This window comes from Heterocephalus glaber, unplaced genomic scaffold, assembly GCF_053883595.1.
Source record: "Heterocephalus glaber isolate CG9 unplaced genomic scaffold, H.glaber_assembly_v1.0 deba00001729, whole genome shotgun sequence".
Taxonomy (NCBI): domain Eukaryota; kingdom Metazoa; phylum Chordata; class Mammalia; order Rodentia; family Bathyergidae; genus Heterocephalus; species Heterocephalus glaber.
The window spans coordinates 4477950-4504316 of record NW_028258440.1 but is presented as its reverse complement, the minus strand read 5'-3'; the positions used below and the strand labels follow the sequence as shown (position 1 = coordinate 4504316).

Here is a 26367-nt window from a genome sequence, read left to right as displayed (position 1 = left end):
CAGGAAAGATTTTATGGAGTCTTAAAATGCTCACAACAGCCTAACTTGAGTTTTAAAAAGACTTACATAGCTGAGGCAAAGTGATTGAACACTCCTAGTCTCAGACAGTATTCCAGATTCCCAGAATAGCAGTGGAAGAAGGTTAACTGTGAATTTACTTCACACTTTCGCCTTTGCCTTATGTGACAATCAATGGTGCAGTTTTAAAGAAGTTTACTCAACATGTTTACTCTATAAGGTTTATTTTCCACCCTGTCTTTCCTCTTCAAAATAAGGAGGGTTAAACTATTGCACATGCGTGCCATGTGTGCATGTGTACGTGCACACACACACACACACACACACCCCTAAAATGCTTTTTAAATTACACAGTTTCCAGATCACCTCACCTCCCATCTAAAATATTAAATTACATTTAATATTCTGCCCATTCAAAGGAAATCACCTAAGAATAGAATGTATTAGGTCTAGGAACCAAGGAACAAGAGCCAACTACTTAGGATTCTGGGTTACAGTAGAACCAGACATCTTAAATTCCTAACCTGGGAAATTCTGACACACAAAACCAAAGATTTACTGACAAACTCTTAGGACTTGCAGAAAGCACAGGACTCCTGTGGAGCAACCCATCACAAGCAGTCATTCAGAAGAGTGGAGCATAGTAGAAGGTAGACTACAGTGGTCAAAAGAAAGGGAAATGGCACAAGGTCTTTAAGAGAACCAAGAAAGTTCAAAAGACAATGTTTCAAAGATTCAAAAGAAGCTGTGGGAAGGAGTCAAAGTATTGGGAAGATAAATGTGATTTAAGGGCAGAAGAGAGGACCAGAGAGGGAACACAGATCTACTGCTAGTACTATGATAGAGGCAGGTTAAGTGACTTGTTCATGGTCCTCGTAAGTTATCATAAAATATAAATTTACTCTTTTAATTTCTACTCTGATGTTATATCCCACCATGCCATCCAGCTACCCATGAAGCTGGTGCCTGAACATTTTCCTGAAGATCTAAACAACCTAGAATCATCATTTGGTATGCAGGTATGAAATGGTGCTTGACTCCTCTATGGAAATGACTGATATTTTAAGGTGTGCAAACTGATTGTTTTAAGACCTGTGTCAGAATCTGAATTACTAATTGGGCTGGGGCATTCCAGCTATTCTTCGTTAGTGGATTAGAGGCAGTGCTTCCATTTTAGAGAATGACACTAAAATCATTAAAGCTACTTAACACTCTCCCAATATGCAACATAAATGAGGGAGGCACAAAGAACAAGGAGTATGAAGACTTGGGGAAACCTGGCTTCAAGTGTCAGCTCTGCTACTAAAGGTACTGTGTGAGTTTGCCTAAGTTACTTTTCCTTCCTGCGCATTGGTTTCCTTACCTGTGAGATTAGGACTCGATAATCTCTAAGGTATCTTTCACCTCTAACATTTTATGATTCCATAATTTCTAGTGGATTTTTCTCTCCTGACATTTCTTTGCAAGGGCCATTCTGCCATCCATATAATTTAAGTTTTTGGCAAATCCCAGATGGTCTTAAATAAAATCTCCCCCTTGAAGAGGGGAAAAGAACAGGATATTTGTGCTGAAATGGCTCCTGTCAGGTGTGACCTTTTTAATTCAGAGCAGCTCTCTAGTGGTTCATTAACTCACCCCATGGGAAGCACAGCAAGCAAGTACCACTACAAAAGGCCCCAACTGTGCACCCAGAGAGAGTGGCCCTATTACCTCGTGAAAACAAAGTGGTTTCCTCTTTGTGCCCACACTGGTCAATTTTTAGATCAGGAACATATTCTATCACTGAAGGAACCCTGGCCTACTTATAGAAACTCTGTGCCAAGTCTAACACTTGCTTTGAGGAGTAACTGGTGTCTCTTCCATAGGAAAGTGATGGGATTACTCTTTAAATAATTGATAACTGTTAGGACAAAAGGAAAAGAAGCAGGGGTATGAGCTCAACAGGGCAGATTTATTTCAGAACAAACCTGAGAGGGACCACTCTGGCACTAGAGACCAGACCAGGTGGCTCTCTTACAGGCTATAAAGTCTTTATAGGGTCAATAACATAAGAAGGGGTGGGGGGCTATAGAAGGGAAAATCACGATGGGACTTTTGGTTGGGGGGAGAGTTCAGTACAAAGGAGTTGTGGCTGTCCACCCTGGACAGGGGTTGAGGATGTACAAGGAGTTGTGTGTTGTTTGTCAAGAGCAGGGCTGAACAATGATTGGGAACTATAGGATGTAGCTGTGCTTACTGGACCTTATCAACCAATGACAACACATTTGCAGCAGATGTAAAAGCTTAGCGGGGGGGAAGGGATTTAAAGTGGTCTCTGCTCAGACTAAGATGTTGGTGGTCAGATTTCTTTAATAAAAGTTGTTCTCTTCTCTAGACAATTAAAAATGCTTATAAAATATAACAATACTTATAATAGCCCATTTTGAACATATTTTTACATTTTATAACACATGCCAATACATGTATTTTCTCATTTACATTTTCTTAACAACACATTCAAATTAGTAGAAGGGATATTATTATCTCCATTTACAAATAAGAAAACTAGGGCTCAGAAAAGCAAATTACGTGTTCTAAATCTCAGAGTTTGGCAGAACTGAGAGTAGAACCTACATCTTGACTAGTTCAGCTAATTCACCAATACACTTTCCCAACTATCCTGTTATACTTGTTAGACACTGTCAGGAGTACAAGTGAAAGATCAGAGATTTTAGTAGTGGGTCTAGATTTGCAAAATAATTTTACACTCATTTGAAGACTTCTGACATAGGTATAATTTTCATAATTAGATCAGTGGCTAGCTAAGAGGACTTTTTGAGAAAACACATATTGTATAATGAATTCAACTGATCATTATATATAATAGAGTCAAAGCAAGTATTTATTGCATACCTATATATCTGCACTGTGCAAGTGTTATGGGGATATACAAAATATAAAACATGGTTCCTGACATCAATGAGATTCATAAGCACTGAATAGTGAATAATTAAGTGGTGAATATTGTAGTCACAACAATTTGATAGTGGCATGATGAAAAGTGGGTGAGAGGAGTATTCATGGAAGAAATATAATTAAATTAAGTATTTATGGAATGTGTGAATTTAATTGGCAGGGTGGAGGAAGAGGATGATTCCAGATTAAAGGGTGAGCAAAGGGTGCTCACAGAGAACACCATGAGCTAAACCAAAGGGCAGTCATACATGACACTGCACATTTGGAAGGATACTGATATGAACAAAGAAAAGTGGGATACTGTGTGGGAGAGGAACAGTTTAGCCTGTTTGGGCTGAAGGCTGTCTGCCTTTTATGGCATTCTGTTCACTTACGAATAAAATGGCATTGAAGTTAGGCATAACAATGGTTAAGATCTTGGGCTCTGAAATCTGAAATCTGCATTTGAGTCCTAGGCTTACCACTTACTCACTGTATGACTTTGGGTAAATTAATTAACCTCTTGGGACTTGTTTTCTCCTCTGTAAAATGGGGCTATAATGAGGAGCCAGTGACATACTCCCATTGAGTACTAAGCAAAGTGCTGGTACATAGTAAGCAGCCATTAAATAGGAGCTACAATAAAGGTGATCAAATGAATGATACCTCACTTTTATACCTTCATTAAGTGTCTTCATATGGATAGACTAAAAATAAAAAGGTATTTAGTCAAACCACTTGCATTAATCTTTTATTCAAATTTTGATTCAAAAAAACCCCACTATGATCAGAGTCATGGTGACAGAATGAGAGATAGTGTGGAATAAGAAAATTAAGGTCAGATCCTGCAGATCTTCATGGTTGATTTAAAGAGACTGCCCTGTGGGGAATACATAAGCCCTTCTGCATATGGAGAAGAAACCACAGGAATCTGCTCAAGGGCACTTAGCAAACTGCTGGCAAAAGTGGCTCAAACCAGCAAATTCCTCATCTTTATCTCTCTTCATTCTACACTTAGAGCTTCTCTTGGATTTTTTCCCTCTAAAGAGCATTTCTTAAAGGTATGAAGGCACATTTGCCTTCCCTCCTATACTTTCTGATGGATGGGAAGTTTGGATTAGCATTTTGCCCTCAGGCCCTGGGTATAATCATTTTCTAATAAGAGGTCAGGGACATCTAAACAGAGTGTCAGATACACTAAGGAGTAGTCTGAGAAACTCCAGGGAAGTACAGTAAATCTCTTGCTTGAATGAAACAGGAGTTAATAACAGGTGCCAACAATGATAAGCAACAGAATCCTAGGAAAAGATCAACCATTACCTGATCCTGGAAGGTCATGAATGCAGAGCATATTTTCAAAATAGGAGCCCAGGGACATTACTGCAATTACCAACCAATGAGCCTCCCCTTAGTATCAGAGAAACAGATGGATACACTAATTAAAGGGCGGGGGGAGACAAAGAACAATGTAATATTTAAATATGAGAAACTCAAGAGAGTCAAACTAGCTCTGTTTCTGAATAAAAAAATAAACTGTTAACTCTGGGTAATTCTAACCATCCCTGGAAACTTATGCCAAATCAACTGTTTTCAAGAAGGCTTCAAATAGAATTTTCCTCTGTCTAGGGTGGGCTGCAGTCTTGATTTTGAAGTAAAGAAAGCCTAGGAAGCCACTATTTATATGACCACATATACAATATTTCTTATGTTTTTTCCCCATTTCTTTTTCAAACAGAAGGAAAATTCGGATTCTACAAACAACAGCTTGATGAACTCCTTGGCTGTCATGGTTTAAAGAACATGAAATACAAGCACTGAGGAAAGTAGGTGCTGATCAGTGAGGCCAGTCTAAGAACGTGTCTGGTTAAGTAAAGATAATTTCCTTAATTCTTTTCTTTGAATGAGATACTAAAATGACAGCTTTACTCAAGCTTTCATAATTGCCTTATTTTAAAAGATAGAGAAATGCAGATCAGATGATAACCTAGTTACTTGGGTTCTTAACTGCTTGAAAAATTGTGCTCAAAGAATGGTAGTGAATGGATTAACAATAATTTGGCAGGAGGCCTCTAATAGTCACTATAGGACTATTTGTCCATGAATTGTTTAGTATTTTAATCTGTGGTTTTTGAATGAAGGTATAGTAAGTTTGCTTAACATAACAGTACATGAGACAAAGCTGGAGAATATACATACTTAATGATACAACTGAGTTTCAAAAATAATTTTTCCACTATTTAAGTATCTCCTAGGCACTACTGTACATAAACTGTCCAGTTCAAATCCTAAGACCACAGGAAACTAGGGCATAAAGAGGTTTCAAATAGCTTACTCTTACACAGCTAGTAAGTAGCATTATCAGGACTTAAACTCAAATCTGTCTGCTATTAAAGCCCATTTTGTTTCTAATATACTACATTGCTAGACACTCATTTACTTTGTCTTGACAAATTAGACTGGAATATGCTTTCTCTTGAAGATAGGACAGAACTGAGCAGAGGCTAGAGGCTCTTGGAAACAGGACAGATTCAGACCATACAGATAAAAGAAAGTTGACTATGGCTTCCCTGAAGACCAGAATGGTGCTAAGATGATGGCAAAAACCACCACTTGGATGAATAAACTGTCAAGAATATTCTGAGTTAGAAGACAGTGAATGTTGCTACTGCATGGCTTTATTATTAAATGTATCTTTATTTATGTGGGGCAAAGTGGCTGGAATAATGGGTCCCAAACTATGAACATAGAAAATAATATAGGCAAAGGGGTGACCCTAAAAGAATAGAATGAAGGAAATATGAATTATGTTACAAAGATCTAAGTGGTTCAGTTTGCAACTTTAATATGAGCCAACAACATGAAATGGCTTCCAGAAGAAAAAAAGTATAACTCAGACTATATTAGTAAGACCATTCATTAGGCATCAGAGCCTGAGAAGTAGCAACCACACTGTCTGGTCTTCTGCTCTGGTCACTGTTTTGTTTTTGGTACTGGGGATCGAACTCGGGTTCTTGCACTTGTGAGGCAGGTGGCGGAACCACTGAGCTAAATCCCCGGCTCTGCTCTGGTCATTGTATTTTGTTGTGATGAGAAAATAGTAAGAGTAACATTGGATACCATTAGAGGGAAATGACTGGGGTGAAGTGTTTGGAAACCATTTCCTATAAAGGACACTTTGAAGCCGGAATATTTAGCTTAGAAGGGAGAAAACTTGGGAGCAGGAGAGCTATATTCAATTATTTGAAGGATCATCATATGAAAAAAAATTAGACTTGTTCTGATATATTTTATACTGCAAAGCTAGACGCAGGAGGCAGTTTATGGTCAGCAAAGGGAAGAAATTCCTAAAAATCATAGCAGTCCAGTCACTGAGTGATAAAGATAGTAGGTTACATTTAATGAGTGTTTCCTAAATGTCAGCACTACAGTCCACTGTTGATATACCACCCACAAAATCCCCAAAAGAACTGCACAAGGGCTATAGAAAGGGGAAGGGAGCATGACTGTAAATCAGTGATCTCTATGTCACTTGGCGTATTTAAATACAAGCTAGGTGAATCTCTCTCAGAAATGTGTCATAAGTAAATTTTTATTGAGATAGTGTTAGAAGAGGCATTGAATTGTCTAATATAAGACTCAGTGAATCTACTTTACCTGTTTTCAACTGTATAACATTAAATATTGTAGTTGATGGTCCAAAGACAGTATTTCAAACTCTTTGTGAGACTGACGCTATGGGGCTCAGTGTGTACATGGACATATATACACACATTTACTTTTTTTTTTGCGGGACCAGGGATTGAACTCAAGACCTTGCACTTGGCAGGCAGGTGCCAAGTAGCCACTGAGCTATGTGCCTGGCCCCCACATTTACTTTTTAAGTCATACATATTGATAGGTCTTCCACTACCTCAGCAGCCATTATGTATAGTAGCTGCCCTCTTCCTATGGTGCCTTGCCCCCTCCCCTGTGTGACGTCATGCCAAGATGGTTGCTCCCACCAAAGAACAAACCCTTCTTCCCAGCATGCCCCTGGTCCCACCTAGAGAGTAACCTAATACTCGCTCACCTCCTACCACCTAGTAACGTCACCGGCTCCTCCACTCCCTGATCACTACCTCACTCAACCCCGCCTCAGCCCCTATGAACTACACCCCTGTCTCTATAAAAGACTCTCCCTGCCCCGGCCATGTTGCTTTTGTCTCTCCTTTGTTCAGAGACAGCCTGGCAGATCTATTCCCCTAATAAAGGCTTGTTGTGGCCTGGTCTGGTCTTGGTCTTCGGCACTTTTACCTGACACATATGACAGGGTTTAAAAAGAAAGATAAGGATACCATCTGGATGTGTGAAAGCTTCACATAATTTGGAATCCTAACAATATTCAATGTATTAGTTAAGCTCATGCAACAAAGTGAGAAAATAGCATATGTTGCAGTTATAATGGCCAGGAATTACAATATTCATCACTCTGTCAAAAATATACACAATGAGAAAAATTTTCTAAATGTAAATTTCAAAAGGATATCATCTCAAAGGCTGAATCATAGGATGATTCTTTTGATCTTTGGGGGGCATAGACATAGCAATAATTTATACCACCCTAATTTCAACTTTGTTTCCAGCCCTGGGCTACATGATTAAAATGTATTACCACATTGGGCCAGGGATTTAGGTCAGTGGTGCCGCCACCCGCCTCGCAAGTGCAGGGTCCCAAGTTCAATCCCTGGTACCAAAAAAAAAAAAAAAATGTATTACCACATTTAGTCCTTGCAACAGCCTCATACGGTTAGTGTAAAGATATTATTTCCATTTTACAGTTGAGGAAACAGTGCCTCAAAGACAAGAGACTCAGTTGATCACAGCTAAGACATAGCAGTGCCAGGATTTGAACACAGAACGCTTTCTTCCTACCATCTACTATGCTAAATCACTACCCTTCTCTTTTCATATAGCACAAGTGGTAATGGTTATCCTTAATGAACAACTGTAATATCCAGCATCCAGCTTTATCCTTGCCTTGAAAAAAAATTACATTCTACCAGAGAGCTTGGTTTCTTTAGCACAGATGGGGTCATATTTGGATACTGCTAGACTGTTCTCTAGGGTTGATTTTAGGACCAGAAGAATGTGCTTGAAGAACTATTGGAGGAAGAAGACATAGCAAAAAATGCTGCTCTATTTTTCACAATCTAGATTCTAAACTGCCAAGAGATGAGAAAGAAGGGAGACCAACTAGTTTATGTGATACTGCCTATCATTTGTTCACAGTATGTAGAACCGTGCAATAGCTATATATGAAGACCCAGAGGAAGAAAACAGAAGTTCTCCTCCTGGGGGAGCTCCTAGTCCAAGAGTACCCTTAATGATGGTTGTAAAGCAATACCATGAATTTCCTGATTCGTGTAACATCTGCTGCAAAGGCAATGGTCTTTTTGATGCAGCTTCATGTCACCCTCTCTCCTCCATTAGTATAAATGATTAAAGTTTAGAGAAAGTCCTGAGTTCAACTGTCTCTTAATTAAGAATTTAAAGAAGGAGAGACAAAAGATGATAATGAAGTATTAAATACTTCCAGGAAAGATTTGTATGGCCAGCTCCAACTTTAAGTCCTTAATCAGAACCTGTCATTTGTTTTCCACAGCCTGAGATGAATTATATAGTCTCTATATCAAACAGACCACAAGTTCGCACTTCCCAGAGGGCATCCATGGTATGAAGAAAAATTGCTACTTTGATTATTCAAACAACTGGTGAAAGGCCAGTGCATTTCCCAGCTTACACATTTCTCTTAAGCTTCCCATTGATAAGAGGCAAAGGACTTATCCGAAGACACTGTACTCACCACTTTCCCCATCCAATAGAATCCTCTGAGATCAATGACAGAATCATGAACTTGAGCCACCTTTGTTGCTTGCTATAGCTTCAGTTTCTAGGACAGTAATGTGTAACTGCTTCAGTGCCAACACAGAAGTCCTCATAAATTTACAGCATCATCTTACCTTATACGAGACCTTGCTTTTTGCCTTTTGACAGGCTGTAGTGAAGTTGCTTTCCTTGTTTTAGGATAGGGATACAACAGTTGCAAACCATTTCTTGGTGTCTACTAGAAGCCATATTTCTTTCTGCTTAAGCCATATATTTTTTCTGCCTTAATAACACTGCTTTTTAAATATACTTGCCATCATCTCCAACTTGATATGGACCTGGGATCTTTATTTCCCGCTAACAAGGATTTCCTACTCCAAAACTCTACCATAAGAGAAATATCAAATGATCAAGCTTGTCTCTAAGCACAAAGCAATCCCATTTCCAAGTAGCTGATGAGGACTGTGGAAATGAGACTAGGTTCTAATCAAGGGAGTATGAGGAGAATGATTATATTTCGGTCTATTATCTCTAGCCTTAAACCAAGCTGGGTGGTTGTGTCTGTGTGGAGCAGCCATTGAGACCTAGAACCAGGGCTCCAATGAGAATTTCCTTCTGTCCCCATCACAATAGGATAGCCATGGGCAAGTCAGAGGTAAGTTAATAACTGGAGGCCAGGAGCCTGGTTAAGAAGCTGAATATGACATGAGCTGGTGATAGTGAAAACGTAAAAGGAGGGTTATCTAGGGTTATCTTCTACTCTTAAATATTTACTGTATTATGAAGAAACAGACTGGCACATGGAGTCATACCAGTCATTTTTCAGTGGTAGCTCATATCAAAATCAAAATTTTAAGTTTGAGTAGAAGGGTGATTTGAGACATTCTCCTCAAACAAGGAGGCAAGGGGATGAAGTTATGGAAAATATGTATGCTTCACAGCTTAAACAAGTACTCTAAATGAAGTCCTTATAAGTGACATCAGTTCATAGATTGCACTCCCCCAGATGATAGGAGACAAGTCTACCAGGTTCCTATATTTTTCGGTAAGACATAAACTAACACTTAGCAGAAACTCTGAATTCCCTAAACTTATTTATAAAGGCAATGGCCTTTCAAGTGAAAAAGGCTGAACTATAAGAGAAACTGGGATCAATTATTCAGCTTAAGCCCTTTCAATACCAAGAGTTTTAACTTATTTTCAGACTTTAATTTCCCAGTTCAATTTGTAATAGTCCATGCAGATAAAAGGAGCCCAAGTGCCTCCTGGATTCAGCAGAGTATCGATCACAATCTTCCTGAATAGACTTTGGAGTCTCACCCCTCGGGTGACTCTGGATACTGTGTACAGATGACCTGTTTTAAGATACAAAGTGGCTCTAAGCTGTGGGCTGTGTGCCCCTGAAGCAGGGCTTTTCAAAGAGTTTCTTTGTTGAGCAAGCTATTTGTATACTGCAATTAGGCTCGACCAGCAGACAAACAGTTCCCCATCCTGTGTGTCATGTAATAATAAAAATTTGCAGCAATACCAGCCTTGGAGCATTACTCAGATCTACCAAGTCCCCAGTTTGGAGAAATGGCTCCTCTGATTTTGCTTGCAGGCTTCAATGTCTGTGGACAGATGTATTTATTAAACATGTGGAGGCCTGTGGGCAATTCGGATTGTAGCTCAGGCTGTAGCCACCATTTAAGAAGGCCTGCAGACAATAACAAAAATTAGAAGCAAATGTGGAGTGATGTGGTTAGAGGAAAATGCTCATTAGGCTCTTGTTTCTCCCAAAGTTGTGAAAATTCAGAATAATAACAGAAAGGGCACAGGAGGCTGGTGCTGCAAAGGCAGAGTACACATTAAGTACACTGCTCCATAATCAGTTCATCCTGGTTTTTAAAGAGAACTGGACCATGAATTGAGTGGCCATCACTCTATCAAGTTATTTCTTTCTGACCTGATGTGACCTAACCTATCAAACACCTGGTATGTGCCTGAAACTGTGGTGGCACATTGCTCTTTAGTTGCATCGTCTCATTTCTTTCTTCACAACTACCTACGACAACCACCTATTTATTACCTGTGTCATTTTACCAGAAGCACAGAGAGGTCAGACTTCCCTAATATAATACCAGTTACACAGAAGAACCTTCATAGATTTTTAACTTCTTTGTATCACTGCCTGTCTCCCATACTAAACTCCCTACTTACTAGTTTATACAATTTACTAAACTAGCCCTCCCTAGGGCCTTTGCACTGTTCTACATTCACAGCTCCCTTTTTATTTTATTTTGTATTTTGAGACAGGATCTTGCTAAGATGCCCAGGCTGGACTCGAACTTGCTGTCTTCCTGCCTCAGCCTCCAGAGTGCTTGCTGAGATTGTAGACATTTGCTACCACACTTGGATCTTATAACCCTTTTTATTCTAAAAATCCAGTAATTTCATAAAGAGTGAAGGGAAAAGAAGTTGTCTTTTCACTTGGCAAGTGAAGATACAATTTCAGTAGGCAGAATTGTAACTTGGATCTTAAATCCTATGTGGTGTGACATTTTTTCCAGGGAATGTTAGGTGCATGATGATGCCCTGGAGGACTGACTTTCCTGTTTACCTCTGCATAGGGTAGATCAACCTCCACAAAGCAGGCTGGGTAACTTGCCGGGAAACAGGCCACTGCTGCTCTCTGCACCACACCATAGCAAAGCACAGACAGTCCAGTCTCATTCTCATTCTTTGAAGTCTTATTCCTTGACTCACTCTCATTCTTTATTTGAAGACAAATAACAACTGGCCCAAGGTTCTAGGAGGGAGGTTGAGCCTGCTCCGCAGCATTTAACTCCCTTCCCATTGCTTTCTACTTCTGGTCAAGAGCTGTCTGCCTTTAAGGTCACCTGAGAGGTTGGGGCAACAAAAGGCCAATTGTGCATTCTACCTTCTTATTTATTTGTACTTTTTTATACAGATGGGGACAGCAATATCAGATGCCAGTCATCATTTTGAAAAAGCCAGAAGTCCCTTGAAGATATTTAAGGTAAAATGCCTACAGGAAGAAGAGAAGTTTTCCCTAGATTTTTTTCATTGAAAAAAAAATAATGTTAAACTCCTCGGCACTTTAGCTGAATATTAAATAGAAACATCTTAGAGAAAACTTGCCTGAGAGCTATATGAATTCTAAACTATGAAAGCAAAGCACTCAGTAGAAAACTGTACAAGAGAAAAGCACCAAGTTTGCTTTATCAAAGAAACAAAGCATTTTTCTCCAGGGAGGAAAGAAGCCTGATGGGAAATCCGCAAACAATGGATGGACCTCTGAAAGATTTCATGTGTTTTCTTAAAAAACAAATAACAACAATCCAAAACCCATAGTATCAACAAAGGATAAAGGCTCACAGTAGTGACATGGAACAAGTGCTCTGCAATTTAATAGCACATGTGAACCCTTGGACATTTCCAAAAGGTAAAGACATTCACTCAGTTCTTTTTCACAGCATGATTTGAATTTTTCTGCTGTTGTTGCCAGATACCACCTTCCACTAAATCTCTGCCATCATCCAGGCACAGTGCTACAATTCCTCCCTATTGTCACCTCTCAGTTTATCTGTCTGGCTTACTCTGTCTCTTTAGCTGTTTGCAGTCTCTCCTTCTGTCACACTGTCTGTCAGTCTGTTTCTTTCTTTGTGTCTGCCTCTATTTCTTCTACTCATTGGTCTTTCACTTCTATTTTTATTGAGGTGAGTTCCTAAAACATAAATTAACCATTTCAAAGTGAACATTTTAATGGTATTTAGCACATTCATAAGGTTGTAGAACTCCCACCTCTCTCTAGTTCTCAAACATTTTGATCATTCCCAAAGGAAAGCCTGCCCTCATCAAGCAGTTGTTCCCCCATCCCCCCCCCCCCAGCCCTGGCAACTACCGACTTTCTTTCAGTGTCCATGAATTTACCTATTCCGGATATTTCACAGAAATGGAATCATACAATATGTATAATTGTGTTTCTGGCTTCTATCATTTAGCATGTCTTCAAGATTCATCTATTTTGTAGCATGCACCAGGATTTCATTTCTTTGTACGGCTGAATAATATTCCACTGTATGGATATATTACAATTTGTTTATCTATCCATCAACAGTAGGCATTTGGGTGTTTGTGAAAAGTGCTGCTATGAATATGCATCTACATGTATTTGTTTTCAATTAATTTGGGTATACACCCAGGAATGCAATTGCTGGGTCATATGGTAACTTTGCAGGAACCAGCAAACTGTTTAACAAGTGGCTGATTGACTTTATTCTCCCACCAGAAATTTAGGAAGATCCTCATTTCTCTATATCTTACAAAATAGTTGAGAGTTTCCATTTTACAAAATAGTTGCTAGTTCCCATTTTTTTGATTCCTGCCATTCTAGTGGGTACAAAATTGTATATTGTATTGATTTGCATTTCTCTAATGGCTAATGACATTTAGCATGCTTTCATAGGCTTACTGGGCATTTGAGCATATTTTCTTTGCAGAAATACCTACTTAGCCCTTAGCCCATGTTTTGAAGGAGATATACTTTGATGGCATTTATATTTTGTTGTGTTTTAAGAGTCTTTTATAGTTTCTGGAGTTTAGATCTTCATCAGATATAAAGTTTGTAAATATTTCCTCCCAGTCTGTTTTCTCTCACTTTATTTCTCTCTGCCTCTTTCTAACAGATTGTCTGTCAGACTGTCTCTTTCTGACTACTTCTCTGTTGGTCTCTTTGTGTCAATCTGTTTCTGTTGTGTTTCTTTAAGGCCCTACCTGTTTTTTCTCTTTTCTTCCCTTTCTCTTCCTCCCCATCTCTCCTTTTCAGTTTCTCTCCTCTGTCTGTTTCCATGGCTCTGGCTTCCTCTTTCTCACTATTTCACTTTTCATCTATTCATCTCTCAGTCCATCTCTGTTCATTTAATTGGCTCTCTCTCTTTTCTGTCTTGCTCTCCGTGTCTTTCTGATTTTTCCTCTTTTGGCTTATCATTCTCTTTCTTCTTGTCTCTTGGCATGTTTCTCTCCTGTCTCTTCTCCTTTCCTTTCAGCTTCTCCAAGTGTCTCCCTCACTGTGTCTCTCAATCTGAGTCTCTCTGTTTCTGTCATATTCTTTCTCATTTTTCTGACACGTTTTCTCTTCTGTGTCTGTTTCTGCAACAATTTTTTTTCTCTCGCCTTACCTATCTTTCTCCATCTTCTTATTTTCTGCCTGTCATTCTCTTAGTCTGTCTCTCAGTCATTGTCTCCATTTGTCTATCCCCTCATCTCTCTCTCAGTCTCTTCCTTGCTTATCCCAAGTAGCTCTGTCCAGCCTACTATCACTGCTGGATCCATGTGTTTCACCGACCCTCCATTATTACCGGCTCTTGCTACACATCAGTCTGTTTTTCTGTCTTTCTGTTTCTTGCAGTTTCTGTTCTATGTTGGTCTGTCTCGGGCTCTGTACTTCTCTCTTTGTCCCTTGTACCTTCTCACTCACTCAGTCTGTATATCCTCTCTGCTTTTCTCTATTCCTGTCTTCCACTCTATCTCCTTTTCTCTCCGAAACACTCATTCCCCCATAACTTCTCTCTCAGTGTGAGTGTGGCTCCCCACCCCGCATCCTTGGCGCTCTTCCTTCCTCCCTCCCTTTCTCCCTTCCTTCTTCTCCTTCTTGCCTTTCTTTTTCCCTCAGATTTTGTCTTTCCTTCTGTCTTCCTCTAGATTTTTAGCTTTCTCTGTCTCTGGGCCTTTGTTCTCTCTGGATCTTTTTTTCTTCTCTTTCTAACCTCACCATTCTATATTTTCTCCATGTTTTGGTGTTTCTCTACCTGTTCTCTGTCTCTGTCTCTTCTTTTTTCCTTTACTTCTGTCTCTCTGCCAGTCAGCCTGCCTCTCCTGTCTCTCTATCCATTTTTCTTGATATGATTCCACCTCTCAATATTTGTCTGTTGTTCAATATTTTTTCATCTGTGTTTTCCCATTTTTCTATCTGTCTGACTCTGTTGCTTATTTTGTCCATCTTTCCCTGCCTGGCTATCCCTGCCTTTGTTCATCTGGTTCATTCCTATCTCTAGGCTTGCTTGTCATCTCTCTCTGGCCATCTGTCTATCTCTAGCTCCAGTTTGAACATGCTATAGAGATTGACCTGAGTAGCACTGGATTTTTATAAAAGCTGAACTGTAAATCTCTTTCCAACCTATGCCAGTTAAAATATGTATCTCAGAGAATGGACTTACCAATGCTGGCTTGCCAAAAATGCATGCACTGTATTAATTTCTGAAATATAAGCCTAATATACCAATGGGTACCTTTAAAACACCAGTATAGGCTAACTGCAATGTCTTTCAAACTCTGTTATTAGCTGTCCATTAGTGAAAATGTAACAAAATCTATGTGTTCAAAGCATGCAATGTAAACCTTTCATTTGGTTATGTGTTAATAAGTGTCCATAAGTTAGGAAGGTTGAGAAACTCTTCTAATGGGAACAGGAGTTAAAGGATGGACTATATAAAATATAGGCCTCAAACAGATTGTCTTTGAAAATTACATCTACATGACACACAAAAATCCAGAATTCTGCAGACTGAATTCTATCAGAGTAATCACTTGATTTTAGCCTGCAAATCTAATGTGTAATTTTTATTTTACAAGCTTCCAATAATAAGAAAATAATTAGCACCATTATGGAATGATACCATTTTATCTCTCTGTATCTCAGTTTCCTTATCCATAAAATAGGATTGTTATGAGGATTTCATGAGATACCCACGTAAAGCTCTTATTATAGTCATGTGCTGTGTAACAGTGTTTCAGTCAATGACAGACTACAGATACATAATGGTGGACCCATAAGATTACATTGCCTTGTGAGGTCATAGCCATCATAGCCTAATGACACTCTTCTTACAATGTATCCTCATCCATGAGCAGATATGTGATTGTACTTCAATTGTTAGTACTGAGATTGTTTTCATTATTATTTTATAAACAGCACTAGAGTGGGAATCCGGAAAGCTATGCAACTTTGGGCAAATCAGTTCTCTTATTTAAAAAATAAAGATATACTTCTAAGAGCTTTATGAAATTATGATTTTGGAATTCCACGTATCTCTGCTCTCTAAATCAGACTCCATATTACATTTTTCTATTGTCAAAAGTTTTGTCAGTTTTGAAAGTTACAAAAGAAAAGAAAAAACCTACAATTATAACTTCTGATCTCTAAACATTTCTAAAGTGAACCCAACATGCACAAACTTCTATTTTCTCATTGACTTATTTACCTCTTACAGGAACAAAACATCAACAAAAAGATACACTTAGGAACAACTTTCATTCTAATTTTTTCTCCAATGGCAGATACCAGAGAGTCGGGGTAGCTGATATTTCCACAAAGAGATGTGGCCTTGGACCCCTGATTAGCTAGAACACCATTCTTTTGAAAAGAGATATTGTACCTTGCTTCAAATTGCTGCCTGTGGATGTTGTACCTATCCTGAAAAGGCTGTCCATACCATGTTTCCCAATATTGTCTGTGGACAATGTACTTTATTTTTTATGTCCCTTGAAGCCAATACATCTCCCTATCAGAGGAACTCCTCAATGTTTTGCTGAACATCCTACATCCTGTGCAGCTTCTGAGGGAGAAATAAGAATCTGTTTTTAGTAATCTGGGGTTTGTAACTGAACTATTGGCAAGCTCATTAATACTTTCTCTAGACTGAATGAATCTTGTGCTCAAAATTGTGTTCAGTAAGTAATATTCACACACTCTGCCCATTTTCTGGATAGATAAGCTGGAGGAAATGTCTACTGATGGGAAGGAAGAATATTAATCAACAAAATTAACCTTGGGCATGGGAAAATAGCCCACAGCATAAAATTCTCTTATTAGATGGGCTAGGAAACAGGCAATTGTCTCTGAAAAAGATGAAAACTGTGGGAAAAAACCACAGTTATGTAGGAAAAAGCTGCTACTTCCAAAATCTTGTATAATGTGTCCTGCACTGTGGTAAATGGATTTCCCCTTTGCAAGCACAATGCTACATAATTTTTGAGCATCTTCTGTGACTAAAGCATAAACTTTACATATTTCCTACAGGAATTCTCAAATCTTAATTACCCTTCTATTTTCTTCATCTTTACTATTTTCCTTGGAGTGAGAATGTCAAATCGTCTTGGGGGATGTGGCAACATTCATCTATCCATACACTTGTCTTATCTCTCCTGTCTTAATCTCGCCAGTATTAGCATACTTGTGTTCATTCCTGCCATGCTTACTCCCTTATAAATTTATGCCCCTGTCCTGCCGCACACATGTGGAATGCATTTTGTTCAAGGTGTACTGGTGACTGAACAAGGTTATATAACTGAGGAATATTGGCCTTTGGGGGGGCAGATCTACAGAATTTACACACTATAGCTCCAAGAAACATCCTGCTTAGTTCCTGCACCTTCATTCTCTGCAAAAAGTTATAGGAAGCAGTAGAAAAAAATAACTGTGGCTGAAATCTTTGTCTGTGCTTTAGGATGGCGAGGGAGGAAAGGGGAACAATGGTAAAGAGGAGGCCTGGTCCAATTTCTGTTGTTTCAGTTCTGTTACCTCTGATTTTCGAATAGGGGTTCAATTGTACTTAAGTGTCCTTATCTTCAGGGTGGTCATTCATTAGTCTTAATTTCTTATTGATGAAATTTTTGACTAGTGATAATCATACATTCACCTGTAGGTATAAGAGATAATATAGAGAGCTGGACATAGTGGTGCATGCTTGTAATCTCAGCACTTGGGAGGCTGAGGCAGGCTGCTGTGAGTTCAAAGCCAGCCTTGGCTACAGAGTAAGTTTCAAGCCAGTCTAGATTACATATGAGACTCTGTCTCAAATAACAACAACAAAAACTGCAAAGAGTACAACTACCGGGTCTTAGAATAGATGCATGCTTTTAAAGAAACAGCCAAACTTCACCACAGTGACTATACCATTTTACATTACCACAGAATTTGGTGGTGTCATTATTTTTTTGTTTTAGTCATTCTGATAGGTAGTATCTTGTGGTCTTAATATGCATTTTCTTAATGGCTAATGATATTGAATATCATTTTAGTTGTTTTAGTACTTATTTACCTTCTGTAATACACTCTTCCATGAAATGTCTGGTCATGTCTTTTGCCAGTTTTCTAATTGAATTCTTTCTCCTCCCTCCCTTCCTTCCTTCCTCTATTTACTGTTGAGTTTGACGGTTCTTTATATATCCTAGATACTGATCCTTTGTTCATTACATGATTTGCAAATATTTTCTCCAATTCAGAAGCCTATTCTTTTAACAAGGTCTTTCACAAAAGAAAAGTGACATTTTGAAGAAGGCTAATGTATCAATTTTTTTGATTTTATGGATTGTCCTTTTGGTGTCATGTCTAAGAACTCTTTCGCTACCCTTAGGTCCTGAGACTTTTTCCTGTGTTTTCCCTAAAAGTTTTATAATTTTACATTTTAAATTTAAGTCTATGATTCATTTTGCATTAATTTTTGTATGAGGAGTAAGGTTTAGACTGAGGTTCTTTTTTTTTTTTTTTTGGCCTGAGGATGTCCAATTGCTTCAGTATCATTGATTGAAAAGGTTATCATCCTTCTATTGAATTATTTTTGCACATTGGAAAAAAATAAGTTGCTTACATTTATTCAAGTATATTTCTCTTTTCTTTATTCTGTTCCACTGATCTAAATCAACACCATACAATCTTGCTTAATCAATATGATACAGTCTTGATGAATGCAGCTATATAGGAAGACAATGTCAGATGGAGTGATTCCTACCTACCATTTTATTCTTTTCTCAAGACTGATTTAAGTCTTCTAGGGCTTGTGACTTTTCCTTTAAATATTAGAATAAACTTGCTTATGTGTCCTAAAGTCCTTTGCTGAAATTTTGATAAGAATTGTGGTGAATCTAAAGATCAGTTTGGGGACACTGAGAGTTCTACTATATTGTGCCTTTGATATATGAACATGCTATGGTTCTCCACTTATTTAGCACTTATATTATTTTCAGCATACAGATCCTGTACATATTTTGGTAAATGTGTACTTATTCATTTTACTTGGATGATTTTAAATGCTATTGCATTTTTAATTTCAATATCTACATGCATATTGCTAATATAGAGAAATATAGTTCATTTTTGTTTAAATTTATCTTGTATCCCACACAATATTGCAAATTCATTAGCTCTAGATTTTTTTGTGGATTCTTTGGGATTTTCTATGTACATAATGCCATCAGTGAATACAGACAGTTTTACCCTTTTGATCTATAAGCCTTTTATATCATTTTCCAACTTTATTTCATTGGCTAAGCCTACCAACATTAATATTGAATAAAAATAGACATCCTTGCCTGGCTTGTTACCCCCAGAGTGAAAGCAATGAAGTCTTTCACCAGTAAGTACAATGTTAGCAGTAGGTTCTTTGTAGATGTTCTTTATCAAATTAAAGAATTACTTTCTATATTTTTGAGAGCTATTTTTAAAATCATGTATAATATTTAATTTTTTTCAAATTCCTTTTCTGCATCAGTTGTTGTGATCTCTAGCCTGGTAATATGGTGGACTACACTGCTTGATTTTCAAATACTGAGCTACTGTTTTAGCCCTAGAATAAACTGCATTTGGTCATGGTGCATAATTCTTTCAATATATTGTTAAATTTGGTTTGCTAATAATTTAAGGATCTCTATGTCTGCATTCATTCAGAATACTAGTCTCTAGATTTCTGTTTTATAATGTCTTTGTCTCATTTTGGTAATGGTAATTTTAGTTTCATAAAATCAACTGGAATTTTTTTTATCTTCTATTTTTTAAAAGAGATTGGATAGTGTTGATGCTAATTTTTAAAAAATTTAGTAAAAATCTCCAATGAGATAATTTAGCTCCTGAGATTAAATTTTGGAAATTTTAAAATTATGGATTCAATTTCCATAGGAGTTTATAGCTACTCAAATTTGCTATTTCATCTTGGGTGAACTGTGATAGTTTATTAGTTGAAGAACTGGACTTTTTCATACAAGCTGTCAAATTTATATAGGTAGAACTGTTCACAGTTCCTTACTGTCCTGCAGAGTGTACTGATAGCCAGTTTGATTTTGATGTATTTCGTGTCTATATTTTCCGCTCAATTTTGTTAGAGATGTCACTGTGATTTATTTTCAAAGATTCAGTCATTTGTTTCACTGATTTTTTTGTCTTCAATTTCACCATTTTCTGCTTTTTTTCATTAATATTATTGGCACATTTTAGGTATACAATATGCTCACATTCCTTATTGGGAGTTTGTACTTTCACATAATATATCTTGGTTCTTATACTTTTTCCTATTCCCCTGCCCTCAATTCAACCCCTCCACTCTTCCCTACTTGCAAAACTTTGTTTCTATTTTGTCCTTTTCTCATATTTATTCCTTTCTCCTAGCCCTCCGACTTCCCCTTCCCCTTTGGAGCTTTTCTTCCTATTTCATATTATCTCTTATACATTTTAATCCTTATTTACACTTTCAATCTCTCACACCACAGAAACTATTCAGTATTTACACATGTGTGTGCTATTTATTTCAATTAAGTGTATGGCCTCAATGTGCATCCATTTAGCTATAAATGTCTCTAGTTTCTCATTCTTTATGGCAGAGTAGTATTCCATCTTATAAAAAATAACAAAAATTTTCTTTATCCAGTCTCCAGTTGATGAAGAATTGGGCCGTTTCTGACTTTTAGCTATTACAAACTGTGCTGCTATGAACATGGGTACAAATATATCAGTGTGGTATGATTCTTTTAATTCTTTTGGGAAGATATCCAGCAGAGGAATAGCTGGGTCAAATGGGACCTCTAATCCTAGTTCTTTGAGGTATCTCCATACTGATTTCCACAGTGCTTGCACCAGTCTACACTCCCACCAATAGTGGAGAAGGGTTTCTTTTCCCCCACAGCCTCGCAAGCATTTGTTATTCATTGATTTCATTATAGAAGTGATTCTTCGTGGGGTGAGGTGGAATCTCAGTGTTATTTTCATTTGCATATCTCGAATGAACAGTGAAGTTGAACATTTTTTCATATGTTTATTTGCTATGACTACTTCTTTGAGAAATGTCTGTTCATTTCAGGTGCCCATTTTTCGATTGGGTCTTTAAATTTGGGAGGTCTGATTTTTTTAAGTGCTTTATATATTCTAGATAGTAGACCTTTGTCTGAGGAACAGCTGGTGAATATTTTTTCCCACATTGTGGGTTGTCTCTTCACGATGTTGGTGGCTTCTCTTGCTGTGCAGATGCTTTTTGATAATAAGAGATCCCACTTGTTGATTCTTTGTGTTGGATCACATGCAACTGAGGTTTTGTTCATGCAATCTTTTCCTGCACCAATGTCTTCAAGAGTTCCATATAACCTCTTTTCCAGCCGGTTTAGTGTTTCTGTATTAATATTTAGATCTGTAATCCATTTTGATTTTAGTTTAGCACATGGAGAGAGATATAAGTCTAGTTTCAATCTCTGGCAACTTGGAACCCAGTTTATACAGTACCATTTATTAAAGAGGCTATCTTTCCCCCACTGAGGGTGTTTGGCTTCTTTGTCTAATTGGATCGACTGATCCTCGGGTCTGTTTCTTTGACAGTACTATGCTGTTTTTATCACAGTAGCTTTGTAGTATAGTTTTAGGTTGGGGATTGTGATATCCCTTACCTTATCTTTGTCAAGTTGGGGACTGTGATATCCCTTACATTATCTTTGTTGCCCAAAATTGTTATTGCTCTTCTAGGTCTCTTCTTGTTCCAAATGAAGTTTGGGATGTTTTTTTCCTCAAGGTCTGTGAAGTATGCTGTTGGAATTTCAATTGGGTTTGCAGTGAATCTATATAGCAGTTTTGAAAGTATGGCCGTTTTCACTATATTGATTTGTCCTACCCAGGAACAAAGGATGTTTTCCATTTTCTGATACCCTCTTCAATCTGTTTTTTCAGAGTGCTAAAGTTTTCAGAGTAGAGGCCTTTGATTTCTTTCCTTAGGTTGTTTCCTAGGTATTTCATTTTTTGGATGCCATTGTGAAAGGAGTTGCTTCTCCAGTTCTTCTCTCAATGAGACTCTTGTTTGTGTACAGGAAAGCTATTGATCTTTGTGTGTTGACCTTGTATCAAGCTACTTTACTGAATTTGGTTATAAAGTCTAGAAGACTTTTGGTGGAGTTTTTGGGGTCTGCTATATAGAGTATCATGTCATCTGCAAATAATGACAATTTAACTTCTTGGTTTCCTACCTTTATTTATTTCTTTCTCTTGTCTAATTGCTGTGGCTAATGTTTGCAGAACTATATTTAACAGGACTGGTGATAGTGGACATCCTTGTCTTGTTCCTGATTTTAGCATGACAGATTTCAGGTTTTGACCATTTAGTATGATGTTGGCTGTTGGTTTTTCATAGATGGCTTTTATCAGGTTGAGATAAAGACCATCTATTCCAATTCTCTGTATGATTTTTATCATGAATGTGTGTTGGATTTTGTCGAATGCTTTTTCTGCATCTATTGAGATGATCATATGGTTTTTGTCCTTGGCTCTATTGATATAGAGTATTACATTTATTAATTTGCATATGTTGAACCATCTCTGCATCCCTGGGATGAATCCCGCTTGGTAGGGAGCATGATTTTCTTTTTTTTTATTATTTTATTATTTGGGTACCAGGGATCGAACTTGGGACCTTGCGCTTGTGAGGCAAGCGCCGGAACCACTGAGCTAAATCCCCGGCCCTTGGGAGCATGATTTTCTTAATCTTTTGCATTCTGTTTGCCAGTATGTTATTAAGGATCTTTTGCATGTATGTTTATTAGTGAGATTGGCCCATAATTCTCTTTTTTGGTTGGGTCTTTCTCTGCTTTTGGGATGAAGGTGATGCTTGCTTCCAGGAATGAATTCGGGAGTATTTCTTCCCTTTCAAATTCACTGAAGAGTTTAAACAGTAATGGCAATAGCTGTTCTCTAAATGTCTTGTAGAATTCAGCAGTGAAGCCTTCAGGGCCCATGCTTTTCTCTGTTGGTAAGTTTTTAATTATGTTTTCAATTTTGTTGATTGATATTGGGTCGTTTAGAATTTTTAGGTCTTCTTTGTTCACTTTTGGTAATGCATATGTATGTAGAAATCTGTGCATTTCATCTGTATTTTCCATTTTATTGGCATATAGGTTCCTAAAGCAGGTATTTTTGATCCTTTAGATTTCTTCTGGGTCCATTGTAATTTCACCCTTTTCATTGCAAACTGCATAGATTAAGGCCTTTTCTTTCCTTTTTTTTGATAAGTTTGGCTAACGGTTTGCCAATTTTGTTTATTCTTTGAAGAACCAACTATTGGCTTCATTGATTTTTTGTATTGTACTCTTATTCTCTATTGCATTGATTTCTGCCCTGATCTTTATAATTTACTACCTTGTATGAGCTTTGGGTTTGTCCTGCTCTTCTTTTTCTAGAAATTTGAGGTTCAGCATCAGGTTACTTATTTGAGCTCGCTCTGTTTTCCTAATATGAGTACTCACTGCTATGAATTTCCCTCATAAGACTGCTTTCATTGTGTCCCATACATACTAATATGTTGTATTGACATTGTTATTTAATTGTAGAAATTGTCTGATTTCTTCAATTTGCTCTGTGACTCACTGGTTATTCAGAAGTGTGTTGTTCAATTTCCATGTTTTTATGAAATTCTTGTGGTTTATTTTGCTATTGATCTCCAATTTCATTGCACTATGATCTGATAATATACAGGGGATAACTTCAATTCCTTTGCACATACTTAAACTTGTTCTACAGGCAAGTATGTGGTCTCTTTTGGAGAATGTCCCATGTGCAGCTGAAAAGAATGTGTATTCTGATTTTTTAGGGTGGAACACCCTGAAAACATCTGTAAAGTCAAGAGTTGAATTGAGTTCTAGTATTTCATTGTTTATTTTTTGTCTAGTTGATCTGTTTGTTACAGTGGGGTATTGAGGTTCCCTACTTTTATTGTCTTAGTGCTTACTTCATTTTTCATGTTCATTACTATTTGTTTTATATAGTTGGGTGCACTAGTGTTTGGTGCATATAAATTTATGATTATTACCTCTTTCTATTGGATTGTTCTCTTTACAAGGATGTAGTGTCCTTGTCTCTCTTAGTTAGTGTTGCTTTGAAATCCATGTGTACTACAAATAGTATAGCTACTCCTGCTTTTTTTGGGGGGGAGGGGGGTTTCTGTACATCGAGTATTGTTTTCCACCCTTTAAATTTCAGTCTATAAATTTCTTTTTGAATTAAGTGTGTTTCTTGTATACAGCATATAGTTAGATCTTGCTTCTTGACCCATTCTTTAAGTCTGTTTCTTTTGATTGGTGAGTTGAGACTATTCACATTGACAGTTATAACTGATATGCATTGACTTATCCTTGTCATGACCTTTTGCTGTTGGATTCTCTCCCTATGCATTTAATTTCTTGTCTTGCCTGATGAATTCATTCTGCTGGGCTTCTTGGAGTTGGGATCCTTATTTTCTTTTGCTAGGAAATTGTTGCAAGTTTTTTGGAGTGCTGGTTTAGTATTCATGAAGTTTCTCAGATGCTCTTTGTAATGAAAGTATCTTATTTCTACATCAATTTTGAAAGATAGTTTTCCAGGGTACATCAATCTGATTTGGACTCTGTTTTCCGTTAGGGCTTGAAATATATCACTCTAGGTTCTTCTTGCCTTGAGACTTTGTGTTGAGAAATCTGCTGTGATTCTAATGGGCTTTCTTTTGTATGTGATTTGTTTCTTTTCTCTAACTGCTTATAGTATTTTGTTCTCCTGCTGGGTTTCTAGAATCTTGAGTATTATATGCCTAGGTATAAATTTTTTTTTATCATGGTTAGTTGGATTCCTATATGCCTCACTTATCTGTATGTCAAGTTATTTTCCCCTGCTTGGGAAGTTTTCTGACATTACTTCTGTGAACAATTTTTTTATGTCTTCTACACTCTCTCCTGTTTCTTCACTGACTCCGATCAGTCTTATATTATTCTTCTTTGCGGCATCTAGTAGCTGCTGGATTGATTTCTCATGGTCCCTTAGTATTTTTAAGAAATTTTTCTTTTACTGGTCACTAATTGCAAGCCTGTCTTCTATATCCGAAATTCTATACTCACATTGGTTCATTATGCTGCATAAACTGTCAATGGCATTTTTAATCTCCTGGATATCTGTTTGTATCTGTTTTATGAATTCTATTTTTCCCATGCTGGGATTCCATCATGTCCCTCAGCTCCCTTATGTTTTTTTAATCTGTGTCTGCTCTAGAGTTATTAATCATGTCTTTCACTATGGAAACAATCTTTTCTATCTGAGAAATTATTTCCAATTTCATTTTTTCCAGATCCTCTTTTGTTTCCAGTTCAGGGAGTGCAGGTGGCTGAGTATCAGACTTTTCCATCTCATTGCCATTTATGGTTGCCTTAGGTGATCTGGAAGTCTGGTGTTGAGACTTCTTCATGTGTCACCTCATTTCAATAGATGTAGGCTGCTGTGTCTTTTTTGAGGTGACTTTTTGCTCGCCCACTGGGCTTCAATTCTCAGCAAGCCTCAGAGAGCCCTTCTCTCTGCCACTAACCCCTGCGCCAATTCCTTGGTTCAGAATGGTGGCCTTCTGGATCCCAGAACTGCACTGTTGTCTGAGCAGGGTCTTGGCTGGGGCCTGTGCACACTCCTTCTTCCCCCTCCCCATTAACTTTATTGGTACATTTTAGGTATAAAATACAGTTACATTCATCATTGGGATCTTGTACCATTACATGAGTCTCTTGGTTCTTATTTTTTTCCCCTTCCCTTGCCCTCCCTTCACCCCCTCCACTCTTCCCTATTTGCAAAGACCTTGTTTCCATTTTTTTCCTCTTCTTATATTTTTTCCTTTCCCCTACCCCTCCAAATTATCCTGCTCTTTTAGACCTCTTCTTCCTGTTACACAGTATCAGTTATACATTTTTTAAATTACAATATTAAGATCTAGGAGACATTACCACAGATTTTACAGAATTTAAAAGGATATAGAAAGCATATTACAAAAATCTTTTTTGAAATAAATTTGGCAACTTCTAAGAAGTACCTTGGAAGACAAATTAATGAAACTAACTCTGGAGGAAATATAAAATTTGAATAGCACCTATTAAAGAAAGTATATTCCTAGCTTGAAAACCTACCTATATGACAACAGCAGGCTCATAAATATTTCAACTGATAAATTATATCAAACAATTAAAGCAGAAAAAAGAAGGAACACTTCTCCCCTCATTTTAGGAACTCAACATTGTGCTAATCCTAAAAGTGGATAAAGATAATAGAAGAAAAAAGTATGAACATAGATAGAAATTTGTTTAAAAAAATATTAGAAGTCAGATGTGGCAGGATGTAGAAAGTGGTTTTGTTATAGGGATGGCAGTGTTGGTTCAGCATTGGAAGATCCACCCCCCAAAGTCATCATTTTAACAGAGGAAAGGAAAAAGCCATATGACCCTGTCAGTAGTTGGAGAAAAAGT

The 26367-nt window shown here is 37.6% G+C and overlaps 1 protein-coding gene across 14 annotated transcripts in view; it reads right to left on the bottom strand.

The window, feature by feature from the left end:
* Enox2 (ecto-NOX disulfide-thiol exchanger 2) overlaps positions 1–26367 on the bottom strand; it is a 344879-nt gene that overhangs the window by 149258 nt on the left and 169254 nt on the right. Inside the window, exon 4 of one of the 14 annotated variants that reach the window (XM_087199818.1) lies at positions 8795–8881. The exons of the other annotated variants lie outside the window; for them this stretch is intronic. The gene's annotated coding sequence lies outside the window, so the exon portion shown is untranslated. The remainder of the gene's footprint in view (positions 1–8794; positions 8882–26367) is intronic. 14 annotated transcript variants of the gene reach the window in all.